The 20,550-nt window shown below is 46.2% G+C and overlaps 1 long non-coding RNA gene across 3 annotated transcripts; it reads right to left on the bottom strand.

Moving 5' to 3' along the window:
• Positions 1 to 995: 995 nt before the first annotated feature.
• Positions 996 to 14,547, bottom strand: LOC113459569 (uncharacterized). Of its 3 annotated transcripts, XR_012579443.1 has the most exons (5): positions 10,392 to 14,547; positions 9,937 to 10,005; positions 7,444 to 7,542; positions 4,823 to 4,917; positions 996 to 1,419 (listed from the first exon to the last, which is right to left on the bottom strand). It is a non-coding gene; the product is annotated as an uncharacterized LOC113459569 (long non-coding RNA). The 3 variants fall into 3 exon arrangements; XR_012579442.1 differs by having other exon boundaries at positions 9,937 to 14,547; XR_012579441.1 differs by having other exon boundaries at positions 7,444 to 14,547.
• Between the last annotated feature and the right edge of the window lie 6,003 nt (positions 14,548 to 20,550).

Raw genomic sequence — 20,550 nt, 5'->3', positions numbered from 1 at the left:
TCTTGCTCTGAAATTAGACTCATGATACTAGCACATTCTTATTGATTTTGTATTTTTTTCCTTGATAACTTTCCCTTTGAGTAACACTTAGTTTGTTGAAGTCTGTGAATCAATGTCCCATCAAATCAACAGATATAGGAAACAGAGACTAAACAGAAAAACAAGTATCTGCAAACACTTTTAAAGACATACAATTCCACAAACCTCAAAAAGAACAAAAAAATTATTAAGATCTTTTAAAATCGTGTTTGAATTTTTTTCTGCAAATAGGTTTGTGAATAATAAACAAGTTGCTGTCCAACATAATTGTTTCTTTCTCCATCAGAAGCATTTCAAAAATGGTTTTTAATTAATATTTTCAGAGCAGTCCTTGTGAAAATGTCATGCTTCATTTTTCCCTGCCCTTCTCTCTTGATCTCACATTTTTTTTCTTTCAATTTACCCATGAAAAGGGAAAGAGAAAAGCAGAAAAGAAATTACAACAGAAAATTATCATATAAATATAAAAATATGGAAATCTATTCCTTGTTTCGGACAAGAAGAGATTCTAAAAACCAAACAACAAACATAAATGCTGTTCCCTTGAGCAAACTGAAAGCAAGGGGAGAAATTCAGGAAAGTGTAAGCAAGAAGAATGTATTAAATCAGAAAAGTCACTGATAGCGGCACATATATGAGACCAGTGCAAGAACCAACACGGAACCTTTTCCACCATGTGACAGTGGACTCCTTCTCTCTTGGAGCATCCCCTGTGTCCTTGTGGGACTGACCTTGCTCAGAGCAGTGCCATAGAACTGCCAGGGGGCCTGCAGAAACACACACCTCCAGAACTGTAGATCCCAGTGAAAGTTCTTGAACCCATGCTGAGGCTGTTCAGTCATAGCCAACCCTTCCAAAACAACACTTTGACATAGGCATGCTGGTGTCAAGCTTCCTTGTCAATAACACCATGAGAATTCCCCCTAATTTCCCCTTCCTTTTTCCCCCTCTCTTGATTGTTTAATTCAAATACTGATCCAGTTATCCTTCCTCTCTTGACATACCTCCAGATGTCAATGCTTTTGCCAACAAGAAGACAACAGAGCACATGAACCTCCCACCATACAACTGGACATCATCCCAAAGATGTTCTAGGCAATGCTAACTGTTTTTCCACCCTGTGAGAGTTCATGGATGGCTGCAGTGATTAACCCTGAAGCCCGCTGGCTTATTCAGTAGTAATTGTTGACTGATCCATTGTGTCATGTTTTCATTTCAGCGCTTGTAGATCTTGGGAGCTTTCCAGTGAGTGAGTCTGCATGCTTCCAATGTCCACCCTGTTGGTGCTTCTAAATTAGGGATTTTGACTTTCCCTCTTGGAACCTGAAGATTCTTTTTTTGGCTTAAGTGGCTTTCAGCTGCATAGGGCTAGGGTGCTTCCTCCAGAAATCAGCAGAGGGATCATGAACAGGCAACAACAACAAAACAACCAGAAAAAAAATCCAGTTACTTTTAAATAAATTTTTCAAAATCCTTTTGCTTTCAGTGAAAAAACAGCCAATATAGTTTTCACCACTGGCCCAGTAGGAAGATGTCATGCTGTTTTCCAGTCAAATTCAACTTGATACCAGTTTTTGATGGTAGGTATTTGAATTCCGGCCTCAGTGGAAGGAATGAAAAAATCTTAATGGCTGTAAGGGAACCAGGACCTTTCCTTCTGTGTTTCATCTGCACATCAGTGCAGATGGATGCTGATAATAACACGCTGGAAATGTAGGATTGTAATGCCCCTAGGAAACAGAGGTGATTGTTTCTCACACCTGTGGAAGGTCAACACAAAGACTGGAAGAAATCATATTTGAATTTCTTTGCTAGGGGAGGAGAGGACTGCCTTTGAAGAGCTGTTTGCAGCTCCCTGAGTCTCATGCCTGATACATACAAGTCTCAGCAGCTGGCACAGGTTAGAGTAGCCCTCAGGCCACAATTTCCTACAAACCTGCATAGCAGCAAGAGTGCAGAGAACGCTCATTGTGCCACCTCCGCTTTCCGTGTCTTCCTGCTGCTATTTCCCTGTTCCTAAGACTGGCAAGGTCATCTGCAGCTTTTTCTTTGGGTCTGGCTGCTGTTTGCTCTCTGTTTTTGGGAGACCCAGTAGAAACATCAGCAGGATTCTATATAAGTAATCCATCAGTTGTCTCCTGCAACTGCTTTGATTTGAAGTAGTTTGAAGACTGATGCCTCAAAGGCATGGTGGGGAAGAGGGAACAAGATGAAAGGGAAGACTGCAGGAAGGGGCTGTATTTTATACCCATGTTTTTCAAGAGAAGCCTGAATAAAGGTGCTCCCAAACTTCCCACCGGAGATGTGCTGGGCAGCCTGCAGTGTCCTAAGGGGCTGTATTACAATGTGGCCTTTTTCTGAGGAGGATTCATGAAGAGCACATGGGAGAGATCTTGTTTTCTACTGAGCAAAATGAAGTCCTCAGAAGAGCCACAGCACATGAGCTGAGGCAGGAAGGTAGAGCACTTTCTTGGTATGCAGACTTTAGTTTGGCAAGAAGAGTTTGTTGGGCCTGGGATGCTGAGCAATTTGGAGCGACTCCAGCCCCGTTGCAGAAATCCTCTATGTCTGCATCTGGGAGGAACATGAGATGTGTTCCTCGGCTCTTCCCAGTACCCCTGGCCTGCTCACCTCATTGCAAGCTGGATGCAGGACCAACCACCCATGTATGGTTACCTGGATTTACCAGAATGAGCCAGATTTCAAGACATCTGAAACGACAGAAAGAAACCCCCTGGCCTCCTGTGATGACAGAACCAAAGAATATTGCTCTGGTCCTGCTTCATTTAGGTTCCTGGCCAGCAACTGAAATAACACAGTCCCAAACACAATCCTACCACAGTGTCACATGCTGATTCAGCATTTCTCCAGGCTGGGTAAGTGTTCACACCTGATCAAAAATATTCTGGGTAGGAAAAAAAAATGTCATCTGTAAATGCATTTTCTATTAGCAAAGGCAGGCAAGGAATTTTGCAAATACCACTTGCTTGCCCAAACTCCAACAAAATATAAACTCTACAGACAGGGATGGTTGACCCAGGGTAAATATTTAACTTTATCCTTCAAAGGTACATGCAGTTTTACCAGAAAGAAGATGAAAAATATAGAATAATACCCACACACACATACCCTGTTTACTCTAAGGATCCTCTTAGAGCTCTGGAAACAAAGTTATACTGAGGCAAGAGTAATTTTTAAACTGTGTGTGTTGTTCCCTTTTTCAAAACTATTATAATATGAAAACATGAAGAAAAACTAATCACCTCCCAAGAACAGTAGAATTTTTTTCCTTCATAAGCTCTCTCTGAGGTTTTTCTTTGAGTTTAAATCAAGAAAAAGTAGGGAAAAGTAGGAAAAAAGGGCAAGAACAAGAAGAGACATTCAAGATCTTGGATATGTGACAACCTGTCCTAGCAGGGGACATTGCCTCTAGCTGGTTGGGGAAATTCAGGGTCAGGCTTTTCAAAACAAGCTGGGCTGATCTGAAAACAAGCAGTGAAGCTTTGCTACCTAAGAGCAAGGGAAGCGACCAGAGCGTCTCAGCCATGGGAAGCGTGCTTGAATGAAGAGCTTGAAAATGCTCCAAGTGCCTGCTGATTTTTCCCATGGTAGTGGGTTGATAAAGTGCCTTGCCACTGGCAGGAGGTGGATAAGTTGGACATCTGAGGGTTTGCCTGGCATTCAGGGATCCATACACAAGCAGAGCATGCATTGATTCACATCAGTCGTATGGAATATGCTATAAAAAAACCACATTAGGGGGGAAAAAAAAAGCGTGAGCAATTTCTGAACGCTGATTGTGATTCAGTGGCTAAAAACAACAAGGAGAATCTCTATCCTTACGTATTTCATCCCTGATTACAGTATGACAATGAATACTGTATCCCTGATTATGGGTGACAGTAAACTGGGATGACAGCAAACAGGAATGACAAAGCTTCTGCCAAGAAACATAGGGGAGGAGGCAGCTGCCCTCTGTCCACTGTAAGGCTGCCTTCCCATGGCCCCAGCTCACTGCAGGATGTGACAGTGGCCACACCAAGGAGCTGTGGGAGCCAATGTGGGGACCAAGTTACTGAGAAGTAACTGGAAAAGAAGATAAGGGTGAGCAAAGCAACAATGTGGTATTTTCAGAGAATGCTTTCTAAGTATCCAACAATCTGCATAATTCCAGGTGGTCCTTCCATTAATTTTCCACCTGGAAATTTGTCTGCTGTGTTTTTTCAACACCATCATCTCTTTTCCAAAGAAGTGGTTAATTCTCTGCAGAGCTCACTGTATGCTTCCGTTATCCTCTGCACCTCTCCTGATGGAGACAGGTAGCTACCAGGACTGCATCCACTAAAAATCTCCATGTTTGCTACAGTCTGTGAGATACAGATTTAAGAAGGTTTTACAGCCTTTTGCCTCTGTCCTCCAAGGCTACTGTTCAGCCACCAAGTGCAATTCCCTCCTTCATGAGGAAGGGAATTTGGCATTCTGGCTCAGGAGACATTATTAGGCTCATGAGTCTAAAAAGGTTGTAGGTCTCTGAGGCTGTCAGTCCTTGAATTTCTGCTCAGAGATAATCCCAGGCAGCTCCTCAGTGGAGGTTTCTCTTCAGCCAACCTGCCCATGTTTTTGGAAACTCACAGAAATACACTTCCTGTGAGATTTCTACCCTTCAGCAAAATATTCAGTGGAATTGCATGTTGGAATCAAGTGCTGTTAATGAGGGACTAGATGGAGTCAAGTAGAGACACATCTCCCAGTGGATGTGCCAATGTACCTGGCTAAAACTTACCTTTATGTTCACTGCCGTCCCCCGCTCTCTGTGTGACTCACAAAATAGTTCTTGTGATCTGGGAGAAAGGGCTGATGCAGATTTTCCCTTTAATCCTGAAAAGACCCATAAAATATGTGGAAATACAGGGCAGTCACATATATCTCAGGCAAACAGTAAAAGCATACTCAAAAGAAAGGAGAAACACAGAAACGTGTGTGATGAGTCTGCAGGTTAGTATGAAAATAACCTCAAAGTCTTCAACATCACAGCAGGGTGTCGCATTGCCACTCTCTTCCTTTTCTCCCAATGTTTACATAATGGAAAATGAGCTTTTTGCTGCTAAAGTCCACGGTTTCAGGCCCATTTCTAAGCTAGACCTAGGAAAAGTACATAGGTACCTGATGTTTTTCTGGGGCTTGTAGTTCTCAGTGATCTCAAAGCCTTTGAGAATCTGAGCTTACTTTATCTATTGTACAATTTTCAAAGCTGCCTGGGCTACTGTATGTGTGTGGGATACCTGCTGGGAGCTCCAAATGCCCTTTTACTTGCCTGAACTGAAGCAATTTTAGCTCTCTAATGAAGCAGCATCATTATCAAAACCATAAAATCATTATATTAGGTGAAACAAAACAAACAACAACATACCTGTGCAGATTACACACCACTGTGACTATGTAACACTCCTGTTACTGCAGGTTTTGGAGTAATAGCCCAGCTGGGATTTAAGATAAAAGAAACAAGGCAGGAGGAGTGTGAACGTTCCACCTGCCTGAGGTCAGAGCCAAGACTGCATCAGGGAGTGCAATTCACCCCTGGCACACAATTCATCCCTGGTGAAGGGAGTCAGCCCCAGGGTGAAGTCCCTGATCCTGCCCTGGGGCTGCTGATCTGTGGGACTCATGTGCCTCTGGGGGGAAGGTGAAGAGGTCCTACTTAGCCTTTTGTCCCCAGCTTGCAAAGGAGCTTTGAGAAAAGTGAAGAGAGGCAAAACCACCCTCCACTCCTTGCTCACACACCACCTGTTTTCAGAGGTGACAGAGTGGCTCTATTGGCAGCAGAGGATATGCTGAGCAGAGCCACCACATCTTTCTGGTGGATAAGGAGAGGCAGCAGAGGCGGGTGCTGGAGCACACTGAAAGTTTTTTTCTGAGTGCCACAGGAAAGGAAACCATTATGAGAGTGTGCTAAAAGCCTATTCATTGCTAAGGAAAGGGCTGCTGAAGAATGTGGGATGCCTGCCGAAAACTGCCAGCCAGAGCAACAGAGAGATTATTAAAGCCCTTTGCAAGGACCCCCGTCTCCTTCCTTTGGCAGTGGCAGCTCTAGACATGGAGTGGTTTCGGCCCTACCCATTGAAATCCTGTAAATAGCTGTGTGCATGGAGGCAGGAGCTGGGTCACAGCTGAGGGCCCTGTTGGTGTGGGAACTGTAGGGGCAAACGTGGATGTGCTGAGCTGTGCTCCTGGTGGGAGCAGTGCTGACCCTCTCCCGGCTGGCTGTCTCTGCTGGGGCTGTGCACACGGGAAGCTGGGGCTTTGCTCTTGCCCTGAATCAGCAACTACCTGTTCTGGCAAACCTGACAGCTGTCTCCTGCTTTCTCTGTACCATTTTCTGCCTTTCTTCCCTGCCTGCTCTTACATTTCCTTCTCTTACCACACCTTAGCTTTTTATCTCCTCGGTGTTGTTTGGGATGAGTGCCTGTGAGACAAACCCTAGCCGAGGGGAACCCATCCAAAGAACAAAGCCCCGGAGCAATGGCTCCTACAAGACAGGCTCTTTGCTCTTTAAAGTGAAGCTGATCCTGTGAGATTGGGGTGCCCATAATTATTTTGTTTTAGGACCGTTTGTTCTCCCTCCCTGCACGCTCAGCCTGGTGGGAATCCTGTAGTAGCAGGTGCTGTACAGACACACCAGGGAAGCCCCCACCCAGAAAGGGTTTCTGCAGGATGAGTAGAGAAGTGGAGGCACAGGAAGGTAGAGACATGCCCAGGGTTACTCAGTACACCCAGCTCCTTCATCTGCTTTGTCCCATGCTGTCCCCTCTGGCACCTGTACCACATATCAGGATGCAATAGCACAGCTCCAGGATATGAGCATTGCTTTCCTGCCTCTAGGAATGGCATGGCAGGGAACCAGCAGCAAGGAGGAGGTGAAGCTCTACTTTCTGGGGGTTGAGATGATATATTAACTACTCTTGGCTTCAAGGAGACTCCAACATGACTGTTTCCATACCCAAGGGTTTAAAAGTCATGAGTCAGGTCCCTCCAAAAGCATGAGACTTTATGGTTTCAAAAACATGAGGTTTGAAAGAAAAGCAAGTGCATGCTCTTAATTTGCCTTTGGTACTGGAACCCTTGGATCATATTTTTGAGGTTTTAGCCCAAAAATCAGTGTTTATTCTGCCATTTGGTTAGGCAACACAGAGCATCTTCCTTGTCTGCTTATTCAGACATACTCATGAGACTTTTCAGAACCTGAAGTCTTCGAGCCGTCTGACCCTCTGTCCACCTTCATTAAATTTCATGGATGGGTTCAAGTTGTGAGGGAATCAGCAACTATGCCCACACATAGTACCCTTAACTAAACCTTGTGTCCTTAGAAAATGGGACAGAAATAGAGGCGTCCAAGGTTACTGCTACCTTTTTAACATTACAATGAAATCTTCTTGGAGCAGAGGAAAGACATGGAAATACTTCATGTGTTGGAAAAGCAGCTCAGAGGCTGGACCAGGAGTCTCGCTGGAAAGAAGAAAGCACATTTAATAACCAAATTCAGCTGAAGCAAAACCATAGAAAACAAACTGCCTGCACAAGGAATTTGGGGGAAGAGCCAACACTGGGAAAGGGGGAGAAAAGAGCACAGGGTATTATTTAGTTCAAGTAAAAACAGAGCAGCACATCTGAAGAACATAACGGGGAGATACATGTTACAACTGGCTAGGATGAAAAGAATCAGAAAACAAAGAAGGAGAGGCAAGGAGAGCTTTAGGAGTAAAGACAGGGAGATCAGATTTTCAGGCAGAGCTCAGACATGTCAGCTAAGTGGAGCCTTGTGAGTGCTGCGTGATGCTTAATCCAAAAGGCATCCCAAATTCCAATAACAATATCCACCTCAAGCCAGAGATGCACTGCTTCACCTACAGCCTTGGGGCTCAGAAAAATACTGGTGTTTGGAGGTTTGCCCTTCCTTCCCTGCATCCATCTCAAATCCTGACTTACCTTTGCAGAGGCCACAGCTCCTAACAAGGCAGGAAGGAAGATGTTCAGCTGGGCCCAGCTAATGAAGGGTCAGAGATCTGCCTGCCAAAGCCGCATGGCATTTTCACCCCAGTGCAACCTGGAGATGAATGGCTGAGATGGAAGTACAAGTCACTTTGGTCTCTCTGCTTTACATCCCCAGAATTAAATGGAGGTGTTCTTAAAATTTCTTCTCCAGGAGGCTGTGTGCATTGTCAGGAAGTGTTCAGATCCCCCGGTGCTGCAGCACATTTATGCAAGTGGTGGCTGGGTAGTACTTGGTCCCTTAATGATCTGGTAATGAGCAGGAAGACAGGGGTGCAGCAAGGGTTCTCCAGGATATGCAAAAGGATGAACTATGTGAGGGTAATACTCAAGGATATAATACTTAAGGATGATTCCTGTGAGTCCTGTGATGGGAAACTGGCCACCCCTTGCTGCCAACTGGAAACAGAGAAAGTCTTCAGGAAAAACTTTGAGATGCAGCCTGAGCTGAAAAGGGGAAGCTAATAGGGACAGGAGATCACTATGGTGGGTCTTGCAAGGTAGGTGGGAGGTAGGAAATTCCTCCATGATAAAACAGCAATTCCTCCAACTTCTGCTCAATCCAAAGTGCAGCATGAGCAGCCAGGCACTGCCGTGTCTCACCCTTGGCAGCACAGTCGCCTGTCTTGTTGATTCAGTTCATTCCCAGTGGGACAGGATGGGGCAGGGTTTGGCCCTTTGTCTCTAGATGTCTGTCCAACTGTGGGCTTGCAAGCAATGAACCATAAAAAAGGAAGAGTTGACAATTAAATGCTCAAAATGTACTAGGACTTTGTCCAGAGTGGGCTAAGCAAACAAGCACAGATGGAGCAACCTATGATCTGCACAGTTACATGAGCTGTACATTTAAGGGTGTACTCTATGCTGCTTAATTGCTTTAATCATACTAATTTATGACCCAGGTTTCTTGCTTAATTAGTGAAATGAAAAATGAAAAGTGAATACATAGAATTAAGTCTTGACTTGTTAATTTGGCTTATAACCTCCATTACTGAGCTGGTAGAGCCGTGTTCATTTGGTGTCTGGATGTTTAATGTGGTTGTTCACATGGTTGAGAAAAATGGTGAGGAATCAGCAAAGAAAGGGACTGAGCTGATCAGCAGCCCTCAACCTCAGGGCCTCTCAGGGAAGGCTGAGTCAGTGACCATATGATGTCCTTGGAAGGGCCATTTTGGGTAAGGGGGATGCAAACTTTTGAGGTGCTGCTGTTGTGCACGACACAGCATTTGCCTGCACATCTGGGGTGAAGTTCCCACTTCATCCCCAAATGGTTCCCCCAGAACTCAGCATCTTTCACCAGCCAGCTCCAGCAGGTTCTGGATGCATTCTTCTTCATGGGACATTGACCAGTGTTGTTCCCACTCATGTGGAACAGGGCAACACCATCTCTCATGCCTCCAGGGACCCGAAGAGAACCTCGGGGAAAATGGCACAGAATCTTCCCTGCATTAGCATTTTCAGACAGGAAAGAATTTTCAAAGAATGAATTCTAGTCATAAGGTGGGGTTGGTTTTTTCCCACTCTGAAACCAATCTTTTTCTAGCTGCAGAAGGTTGTTCTCACCATACTGTCAAATAGGAAAATTTATTTTTAAACATCTGATGCAAATGCCTCTGGTTTTTTTTGTCCTCCCCTCTTTTTTCTTTCTGCTGCTTTTAATTTTTGGACTTATTCTATTATTGGATAATTGCATTGGCTAATTGCATTTAAACAGTTTTAGCAAGATTGGGTAATTAAATTCAGAGCAATTGGGCTGAAAATGCACAGAATCTGGTAGAAGTATTTCACAAGAGGCTGAACTAGATAAACAAGAAGGGATGTGTTAGTTTGTTTGAGGATACACACACATACTTAGGGTACACGGGTCCAACTCCCAGACAGGAAATGCCATATTCATGACTCTGGGCCCTTCCCCAGGACCTGGAATCAATGGAAAACAATTTCAACTGGGAATGGAGAGAATTAGATTTTCATTAACAGCAGATAAACCAATTCCAGAAATGAAAACCCCACAAGTATCTTAGGATCTTCTCTTGTCACTGTATCAGAAGCCTCACTAGCAAATATAGCTATTATTTCTCAATGCATCTAGTGAAATACAAATTCCCAATAATTCAAATTTCTAATAATTAAAAGGTTGCAGCCTGGTGTGTAGCCGTACTCTTGGCTCTCCTGTAGCCAGCAGGAAAACAACAATTTTCTTTTAATCTTGGGCATATTCTGAAATAACTTCTTGGGACCTTTTCCCCCACCATGTGTGAAGCAGGTATCCAGCAGGAAGGGACATGGGACACATGATGTTTTACCCAACTTCTTGTTGCTGGCTCCTTTCCCACTCCTCCCTGTGGCTGCTTACTTCATGCAGAGTTTCCTCCTGCAGATCTCAGGCGTGTGGGAAAGCTGGTGGGAAATGCAACAGATTTTGGTGAAGGTTTTCCCAGGCAAACCCAGCAGCCCCGGTGATGGAGCCCTGTGCTGCTTCTCAGGGCCCCACAGCACACAAGAGGGAGGAGTCATTTCCCCTTCCTAGCCCTGTGCTTTGGTCCTGGTGAGGAAATGAAATCCTCTCATTTTCTGCTCAGAGGGAAGGAGCAGGTAGGAATTGCTTGTCTAAAGCCCACCAGCAGCGTCTCTAATGTAGCTAAAGAAATTTGCAGAGCCTGGAATGAAACTTGCACCATTCTGCCTATTTACCCATCCTTCCTCTATCTCTCTCTCTCATCTGAAAGCAAAACACAAGTTTGTGAGTCACAAGCAGACTAATTTCAGAAAAGCCACTTCTGAGAGCCTCTGGCTCCTGGATGAGACACCAGCCCCACTGGAGCAAAGCTCCCACCAGTCCCAGCGAGGCATCTGACTGAGATAAAACAGGGCAAAGCACTTCTCATTAAATGACCCTGGCTGAAATAGTTTCATAAAGGGCATCTTATTGATGGCAAGGACTTCAGGCCAGGGCTGTGACTCTGCCACACCAACCACCATGTCCACACTTGGCGTGATGAGGAGTGATGGTGAGCAGAGCCAGGAGAACAAGTCTGAGCCAAGCGCTTCAGCCTTGGGCTTTTGCGAGCGCTGCCGCCTGTGTGGGCACCGGACAGGCGCAGGTCTGGGCAAAGCCTGGCAGCTCCCAGCTCCAGAGGCACAATTTCATTTTGCCACTCAAGGCATGTGGAACTGAGGCACATGATGAACGGGAAGGGGATGGTGGGGACAGATCTTGGGCAATGGGCTTCTGCTCCCGTTGGAGTAAGGAAGATGGGAGACTGGTGGGGGGAATCTCAGGGGAAACTCCAGAAAATTACAGGACACCTCCAGCTCTGACATAGATGACAGGGCCATACTTGCCTGACTTGCCATAAAACCTCACAGATTTCACTACCAGGGCAGATTTTGGCTTTTCTACCAGCATATACAAAACCCATAAGCATATGGACAGCAACCACAGCAGCAGATGGTGTCACTCAGTGCTCTATTGCACTGCCCTCCCAAGCAGAGAAGATGCTGTGAAGGACAGGGTGAAGGTCTGGCCCATGTGGTCTGGCCCCCTGAGCCCCAGGTCCTCTGCAAGAGGGGGCAGGGGGGCTGACATTGTGTGAGGTCTGTGCCTGTTTAGATCCTGTGGTGTACAGAGTCAGTGTGCCTCAGGGAAACTGGTGTTTCCTCACACCCAGGCATCTCCCCTGGGACAAGAACATCTTGTTTTTCCCTCCAGCCCCACTAAGGTGAACCTTGCTGGAGCTACACTGCATTGGGATCTGACTGATGTACAGACACTGTAGAGTTTGAAGTGCTGGCATAAAGCCCACAGAGTCATTTACTTTAAAATAAAGAAGAGCAGGGTATGGCTGTGGAAGGAGACACACACTGTGTGCACAGAGGGTTTGGGATTGGTCATGAGCCAGCATCATAGCAGCTGTCATCCCCTGAGGTGGACATAGAGACAAAACTCACCTGCTGTAGCCTGCAAAAGTGGAATGTGCTTTGCAGTTGCCAAAGAGGTGTCTTCTGGAAGTGGAAAAAGCTGGACTCTCCCAGCACATTCATGTGCTTTTGGTGGTGTAGCACTACTGGGGTCTGTAGTGAGTGTCCACCATGTGGCACCAGTCCTGTGTATGCTTGCTCAGCCTCTCACTGCACCTCAGAGGGATTTTATGACCATCTGCTACTCTCCCTGCATGTAGGGACTGCGTTTCTGAGTGCTATGAAAGTCTTTTCTCTAGTCTGGGCCCCCAAAAAGAGCACTGTTATTCTTCCAAAGGCTTCCTCCAAACATCTAAGAGAATCATTAGTAGCTTTCTGAGGTCCTGGGGGTGCTCTCTTTGGGAAAAGAAGCTTGATCCCATGTCACTACCACAGGCAGGGTCACTCTAAGCCTTCCTGGCTGCCAGCACCAGCACAGGCCCCATTGCATGACACTGAGCATTTCCAGCTCAGCAGTCTCACTTTGTTTGCATTTTATTGCCCAGGCATGACTTCTCTCCCTGCTGATGGATGTGTCCACAGTCAGTGTGCCAGGCTGGGCACAGCCTGTCCTCTAAACTGACCTGAGCTGCTGCAGGCACAACCAGCAGCTCCTGGGGTCACACAGCATTTTTGGCTCAGAAGATGTTTGTGTTGCAGTTTCCTCACTTGGGTCCTCATCTGCCTCAGGGAAGCTGAACTGGCCCAGACTGACAGAGTGGAAGGGCCCTCGAATAAAATACCCTCCAGAGAGATGATGCATTGTTGTTTTACAAACCCTCCTTCAGCAGGGTGCCACATTAACTTGGGCCACCTGACTAAAGTGTTTTGCTCCTATTTTGGGATCGTTTTCACTAGGGTGAAGCCCTAGTGAAAATGAAGATGTACCCCAGGTGGGTATCCCCCCTGTTCTATTTGAAGAACCAAAGAGAAGCTTTAATTCCCCTACTGACCCCTATAAACTGCTGCTTTTCTCTGTGGACCGTGCTGCTGTTGAAAGCTGGTCCCATTCCTCTGCTTAAGGCAGGGGCAGCTTTCCATTGAACAGATCCCAGAGTCCCAGAGCTGCAAACTGAGCAGCTCCTACCATACACTCTTTGCAAGCGCACCGAGCAGAGGCAGGAGACACTGACACCTCCTGGTATCCTGTACCACTGGGAAAAGACTCACCAGCCACTGCCTGAGAAACTCTGCTTTGGGCTGTACCCAACACAACACACTGGGCTTTACTCTGCTGCATGGCCCCCCTTGGAACCCGGTCTTGCTTTGAGGTGTCAGGAGATTCTGCATTTTTGTCATGAATACATGGTTGTTTTCTCGTTGTTTCTTTATCAAATCGTGGTTTCCCTGCCAAAGTTGTGGTTTAGCTTAAAAAAATCCATTCAGCTTTTAAATACAGTTTGCCATATAGCTCAGTGTTTGCTACTGCTGTAGAAATTTTCTTAATTATTTTGAGAACAACATTTTCATACGAGTCCAGCCCAGCTGGTGACCCCAGCAATCCGAGCAAACATTTCTGTGTCCTTTCCCCTCATGATAAACATGACTGTGCCATTGCTCAGAGACTCACAGACCACATTCTTACTGTTTTTCACGAGGTCCATTCTATTTGGCAGAATTTTTGCAATGGGAGTTAATTAGGGAAAGCTTGCTGATGAGAAAATACTTGGGCAGACGAAAGTCAGGCTCAGCCACCTCCCTTGCACCTCTAACAGAGTGAAACACAAATAAAAATTATTGCAACAGATGCCAATCAAGTTCCACATGTCTTCTTATCAGGAGCAAGTCACGACACTGAGTCTCAATATTTTGAAGTTGTACATAAGACAGGGAGTGTCACAAAATAACATCATCCTGGAAAAATAGACTAGAAATTATTCTCCACATTAAAAAAATAGGGGGGGTGGGAGAGGGAGAGCAGCACTCTTTCTTGATTTATCCTAATAAATACTTACTGTTCCTTAAATAATAGAAGAAGTAATGAAGAGCATAGCTCAAACCAAGCTCAGCCTTTTGGAGAAAATTTACCATTTCTGGTTTTCATAAGGAAGCATCCTCCAGTTCCCATCCTGTGAACCTCAGCTTTCAGATGCTGTCGGTACTGACATCCCTTGTCCCTGCAGAACCGCAGGGCTCAAACCTCAGCAGGCTGGAAGATGAAGGCAGTGGAATTAAGAGAAAGCCAGGCTATTCTGATTGCACAGTGCCACCCGCTGTCGGAGACACAGACGGCACCGGGGCCGCAGCGCGGGATGGGCGGCGCTTGCTGCTGCCATCAGTAACAAAGATATTTATCCGAGATCGATCATTCCGATAGCTAAGAGAGCCAGGCGTCTGTAAGGCAGCTCTCTACATACAGTAGGATATATACACACGGATATGTACATACTGCTGGGGTGAGCTGTGTGTATATATATATAGATAGAGATATAAATATTCAATAGATATAAATCTACATCAATCAATGCCTGTGTACCGTTCTGAGTCTTGGTGGGTCACAGAAAGCTGAGCTGAAGTGAGTGGGGACCCAGCGAGGAGGAGACCTTTCTGGAAAGCCTTTGGATGGGTCTGGAGGTCACAAGTGTCTGGTAAAATACATCATTGGGTGCCAGCCCCCCTGGGTGGCCTGCAGGTGTAGAAGGGATAGTCAAGGAGATTGGGAGGGGATGGAGATGGGTGGTGCAGGGAAATGGGGAGCTGTGTGCATGCTTCCGTGAAGATGCTTAATTTGTTTTTTGCAATAGATACATATTTTGATTATCAGCTACTTATGTGTATCAGGATGGATGGAATTATGTGATGAATATCTGCTGTGTGGACAGTGGAAAATATTTCACCCAAAGCACCATGTCACTCTCTGGGTTATGCCATTTTGCATCTACAGAAAGGAAGATATTTCCAACAGTTTTATGAGGAGCTCAGACCAGAGCATCCCAAGACCCTCCAAGCCTACAGAACTGTGTGTCCTGGGAAAAGAGTGAGCTGTGTTTTCCTATCCCTCCACCAGCCATGGCCAAAGGCAATCCAAGCAGCTGGAGAGCAGGACGTGCTCTGGCCAGCGGGAAGCTCCTGCAGGATGGTGTTCTCTTCTGCAGAGATGCCCTTGGAGAAGAGATCTTTCATTAAGATTGTCATTTGCTACCGTTTCCATCTCCACAGAGGCTGCCTCCTCCTCACAGGCAGCATCCCCAGGGAGGGAGTGCTTGTGAAATATTCATACATCAGAAGAAATTACATTTGGAAGCGTGGACTGCGAAGCGACAACTGGCTGGAGGGGCGAGCAGGGAAAAACAACAGGAGAGAGGGAGGGAGGAAAAAAAGGCAGAACATGGGAAATGGAAGGTGAACTGTGATTTCTCCCTGCCAAAATGCAGCAAGGAGCTTTGTGGGCTCTACTGGGGTTCATTTGTGAGGGCATGTGTAGGGAATAGATTTTCTTCTCTTTCAGAGATGTCTAAAGAGCATTGGTGTTCGTGCTACTGCGAGGCTGGAGAAAAACCTCACCCGAGCATGTATACAGGACAAAAATGCCCCCTAACTGCTGGCAGATCTGTGTCATGGATTTGAATAATTTGGGTGTTCCTGCAGGGTCTACTCCAATTTTAAAGAACATAAAAAAATTTCCACATTTGGGAATTTTTGGTGAAATGGGATTGAACAGCAGGAAAAAGGCAAACCCAAGACCATTTAGCCCAGCATGTCAGGACACTTCAGGCCCATGATCAACAGGAGGCACCTGAGTGCTTGGTGCAGGCTTTGGGTATCTCCAGCAAATAGCTGCAAATCTTCTACATCCTCATGGATCACTAATGTTCCACAAGCACATTGCAAGAACTCTGTGAGAAATACATATTCCCTCTTAAAAACCACCCTTTTCATTTTCTTCTCCTCTGTGTCTCCCCCTGAGGACTGGATTCCTTTTCAAGATCCAGTGCCTAAGACCTCTAGCAGTGTCAGTTACTGTGAAAACTGGAAGAACCATGGTTTTTAATACTGTGATCATAAAGATCCCCCCCTTGCTGATGCAGTCTGTTGCCCACTGCTGCTTAATTTATCCAGATACCCTGTAGGTATAGGAAAGGGGATGGATAGCATCCTACAGATGTTTTTTGGAGATGATGGCTTCCCCCCCTGCACCCTTTCAGCCTCCCTACACCCTGCTAGCTGGGTCCTCGCCTCCCTTGCAGGAAGCACACGCACACTCACATGATGCAGGAGCAAGTTTTGACTATTTTAGGGCCTGAAATTTCCCTGTCGGCATGGCAACTTTCAACTCCTCACCTCTGACGGAAGCTGCTTAAAATAGAAAATCCAGAAAGCAAGCTTTGTGCTCCATGCTCTGCAAGCTCAGCTCCAGTATGGCAGGCAGGGCAGGATCTGGCCTCACAGGGCCAGAGAAATGCCAGGGTTAGGGAAGATGACCCACAGGGCATCACCACCCCCTGCTGCAGTTTGTAAAACACAACATGAATCTTCATGACTTTTGCTGTCTAAAGGTATCCCCTCCCTATCCAGCTTTCTTAGCTCAGGGAAGCTTTGTTTCAATATTCCCAGTCTTATCCACAGCCACTGAGCCTCCATCTTTCCATGGTTATTGTCTCCATCTTGGATATATTTTCCCCCACACCTCCAGGCCTATTCACTACCACGAAACGTGCCAACCCTCCAAGCTTACTTTTTATTTGCATTTTTTTTCCTTTGCAAAACCCATTAATTTTTTACACTTACTCTTTTTCCCGAACCAATTTTTCCTCCAGCTCACACATAAACAATTGTGATTGCATGGGGTCAAGTGGGCATGTGGCGTGTCTGCTCTAATCCCCGCTTAACCTAATTCATTTTCTGCCTAAGAACAAAACTCTGTGAGATTCATTCAAGAGTCTGGATTATGTCTCTCTTGGCCTACAATGCTCACATAGGATTAGGGAATAAAAAAACCTAGAAGTCATTGGCGAGGCACTAAACCTGCAAACAACCCAAACACCTTAAAAATCCCTTTCTGTGCCTGGATTTGAGCTATGAGCCAGGATGTGCGGGAAGATCTTCTCCACTGAAACGTCACTGTCAGCACAGAGTCCAGCCCTCAGGGCTATTTTTAGGTCAATGGGGATCTGGACCTTGCTGTCATATTTTGTGCCTGAGGGCTTTTTCCCCTTATTTTCTCCTCTCTGCATCCCAAAGTTTTCTGGGCAGTTCAGCAGATGGAGCTGGGATGTCTGGGGGGCTTTATTCAGCTTTCATATGGGAAAAATAAAATCAATCTTCTACATCAGGGAGAAGGGCTTGTTTTCTACAAACACAATCACTGCTGCTTGTTGTTGCTTCTAGGGGAGCTTGTTGACATTTTTCAATCAAAATATTTTCCACTCTCCCTCCAATTGATGTCTTTTTCTTTTCTCCCCTCCTCCTCCTCCTCCTCCCCTTCAGTTTGGCAGGTGTTGTTTTTTTAAACAATTTATGCACTTTCATTTCTATGTGTTTTTGAAAGGGCAACAAACACCCAAGCATGTTTCTCTCCCTTTCTGCAGGTGGGCAGTGAGTATTAACATAAAGACTTTCTCTCCTGTCTTTATTTTATTTATTCCCATCCTTTTTCCCACTGCTTTCCTCTCTCCTGAACTTGACAAAACTGCTCCAAGCAGGCAAAGGGCAAATCCCAGCTTGCCTCTGGAGAGCTGGAGGCACCCCACTGAGCCAGGCAAGGCCAATAACCTCTGTTTTCCAGGATTAAAATTGATTCACTTCACTTTTCCTTCTTAATTTGAGATCCAGGGATGCTTGACTGAGGCACCTCTAACAAGGCATCTTCTCAAGAGTCTGCTGCAGGCTCCTGGCTCCAGGGGGATGCAGGACTCTGCTGGGAGGAGAAGTCACCTCCAAGCACCGGGACGAGATCTTGTCAGAAGCAAGCCTGGGACACTGTCCCCTGCAGATTTTGCACCTTTTGTGGGGTATTCTGACTCTTTTAAAAGCTGCCGCTTGAAATGGGGATTACCTGACTTCAGGCAATGACTTTTGTCTGACTTGCATTTTGAAATCACCACTCATAGATTCCCTCAAAGGAGAAACAGGGATGTCCATTCCCCAGACAGACAGAAAACCTCAGGGTTGTATCTCTTACACAAAGTGCCAGAGGAGATTTAATGCTTTACTACCGCAGCGTGTGCTGTTGTTCAGCCTAAGAGGCAGCAAATCCCCATTTCCCAGGCAAAGCTCCTCCTGAGCTCCTCTATGGGCATGGGAGCTGCTACAGCCTCCAAGGAATGACAGGAAGAGTGTGGGATATCAAGAAAAAGCAGTCCAGCTGGACAAGCAGGTATCTGCAGCTCATCTAAAGGACTTGCAGATAAGAGAAAAACAGCAACAGAAATTTCAAAAGCAGATTAAGGGAGTGAAAAAGTTCATTAATCTCATTTCACTCCCAGGTGTTTGGGAGTGATTTACCGAAGTGTGCTCATTCCAAACATCAGCTTTCCTGGAGCCATTGAACAGTGAGGCAAAGTTAATATGCTCATGTAGTTGCCTTTATATAAATGTCTATGGTGTCATTATTAACACAGTCAATACCAGGGGCTTTATTTCTTGATTCCCCTGAGCAGGACACGAGTCCCGAGGTGCCCTGGGTGTGAAGCCCTTAAGCTTGGAGCTGCAGGTGGGTTCCTGCAGGACTACAAAGGGTGCCTGTGCTCGAGCTGCCCAAGCAGACAGGGTAAACACCCTCAGCCCTAACTATTATAGGAAAGAGTGAGCCCACATGTCCTGGCTCACTCCCTGAGGGACACCCAGCAGAGGAGCTTGTGGTCACCCGTGCCTCCCTCCTGCCCCGCCGCTTGCCTTTGCTGTGGCTGCAGCTGCTTCCATCTGAATGGTGGAGCCTCTCTGACCTCTGCTCCCGAGGGAGTGCACCCCTCCTTTCCCAAATTCACTATCTGTCTCCTGTTCCTCCTCCTGTGCAGCCCCAGTTCCTCCCTCAGATGCCCCTTCCTCTGCGGCAGGCCCTGGCAGTGATGGAGCTCCCTTTGGGGCAGCTCTGGGTTAGCCCACTGCTCCCAGCTGACACTGTTCATCTCCCAGAGCTGTAAACAACTCATTGAAAGTAAATCAAAGTTAAATATCTGAGCCCCCTTCCTTGTTTGGAGCTTCTCCATCAGCCTCATGGTCTTACCTTGCACGATGGCCATGCCATCACAATGCTTCAAGCTTTGGCACAGGGATAGGACAGAAATTTGTGTGTGCATCTACAGAGAAAAGGGGATGATCAGTATGAGGAGAAAGGATCAGAGAACCTGGCACAATCAGAGACCTGCAGATCAGAGAATCTGCACAAACCTGCAGAAGATTTGTGCCAACAAAGGATGTTTTTTCCTCTCTGTCGCTTTCATTCCTGTTTAACTCTCCCCAGCCCCTCACCAGCCACCAGCTGAAGCCCAAAACCAGCTTTCATTGCTCAGGCTCTGTCTGAGGGAACAGAAACCTGCTGTGAGAAGCCCAGATGTTGGGATAAATGGAAAATTTCCTAAAATTGTTGCAAAAATCAGCTACTATTTAATTTAGATATTGCTAATGAGAATTGCCTGGGTAGGCTGTACAGATTAGTAGAAAGTCCCTTCCATACCTCTCCGTCAGTCTGACTATTTCAAACCCCCTCTGTCCCCTCCCTAGACACCCCTCGACTGCCCCTGCTGGCAGGACATCTGCCAGGGGAGCATGGTAAGACAAAGGAGCCACCATAAATCACAGCTGCTAATTGCAAAGCTGTATGAATCTGCCCTTGCCCTTTTGTGCCTTCGCCTTCAATCCACAGCTCGCCCATCCGATCCATCTCCTGTCAGTCTTGCTCATTCCTGTCCCTCTGTGCTGCTCCCCTCTAGGCTCTGAAGCACAGCCTCTGCTTCTTCATAATCAGCTTGATATTCCCTGTGTCTTCATTCTTGAGCACTCCTGGCCCCTCTGCCAGCTTGTTCACTCCTTTGATATTTCTCGTCTTCCTCGAGTATCATCACCCTCCTTGCTTCCCTGCTTGCCTCTCTGAGCAGACATACATGACATGTTTTTCTGTTGCCATGCTTTTCAGACATAAACTAATTATGGTCTGTGAGCCAGAAGGTCAGCAGCAGGATCCTTATTTTTGCAGCCCTCAATCCCACTATGTCAATGCATACATAAACATGGATGAAGGTCTTTCAGGGAGATGGTCAGGCCCAGACACAAAACCCCTATAAAACCAGTAAAAAAGGCTGATTCTTATCATAGAAGCACTCCCTTGTCAGCATATGCTGTGCCCAGTGCTCGAGAGAAAAGCCACGTCAGCTGCACTTTAATGTCAGAAATACTCAGGAGGCAAAACTGCCAACCTGCCAACCTTTGGGTCATCTCTTCATCCTTAAAACATTAGTCAGCCTCCAGATTTCCAGGAACAGGTTTTTTACCACCCTGAAGAGTGTTGGGAGATGACAAGAGGCCATACTTTTACATTCAAGTGATTTAGGAAAAATATCAGGAATA

The sequence above is a fragment of the Zonotrichia albicollis genome, chromosome 3 (genome assembly GCF_047830755.1).
Source record: "Zonotrichia albicollis isolate bZonAlb1 chromosome 3, bZonAlb1.hap1, whole genome shotgun sequence".
NCBI lineage: Eukaryota > Metazoa > Chordata > Aves > Passeriformes > Passerellidae > Zonotrichia > Zonotrichia albicollis.
This window is presented reverse-complemented; position numbering and strand designations above follow the sequence as displayed.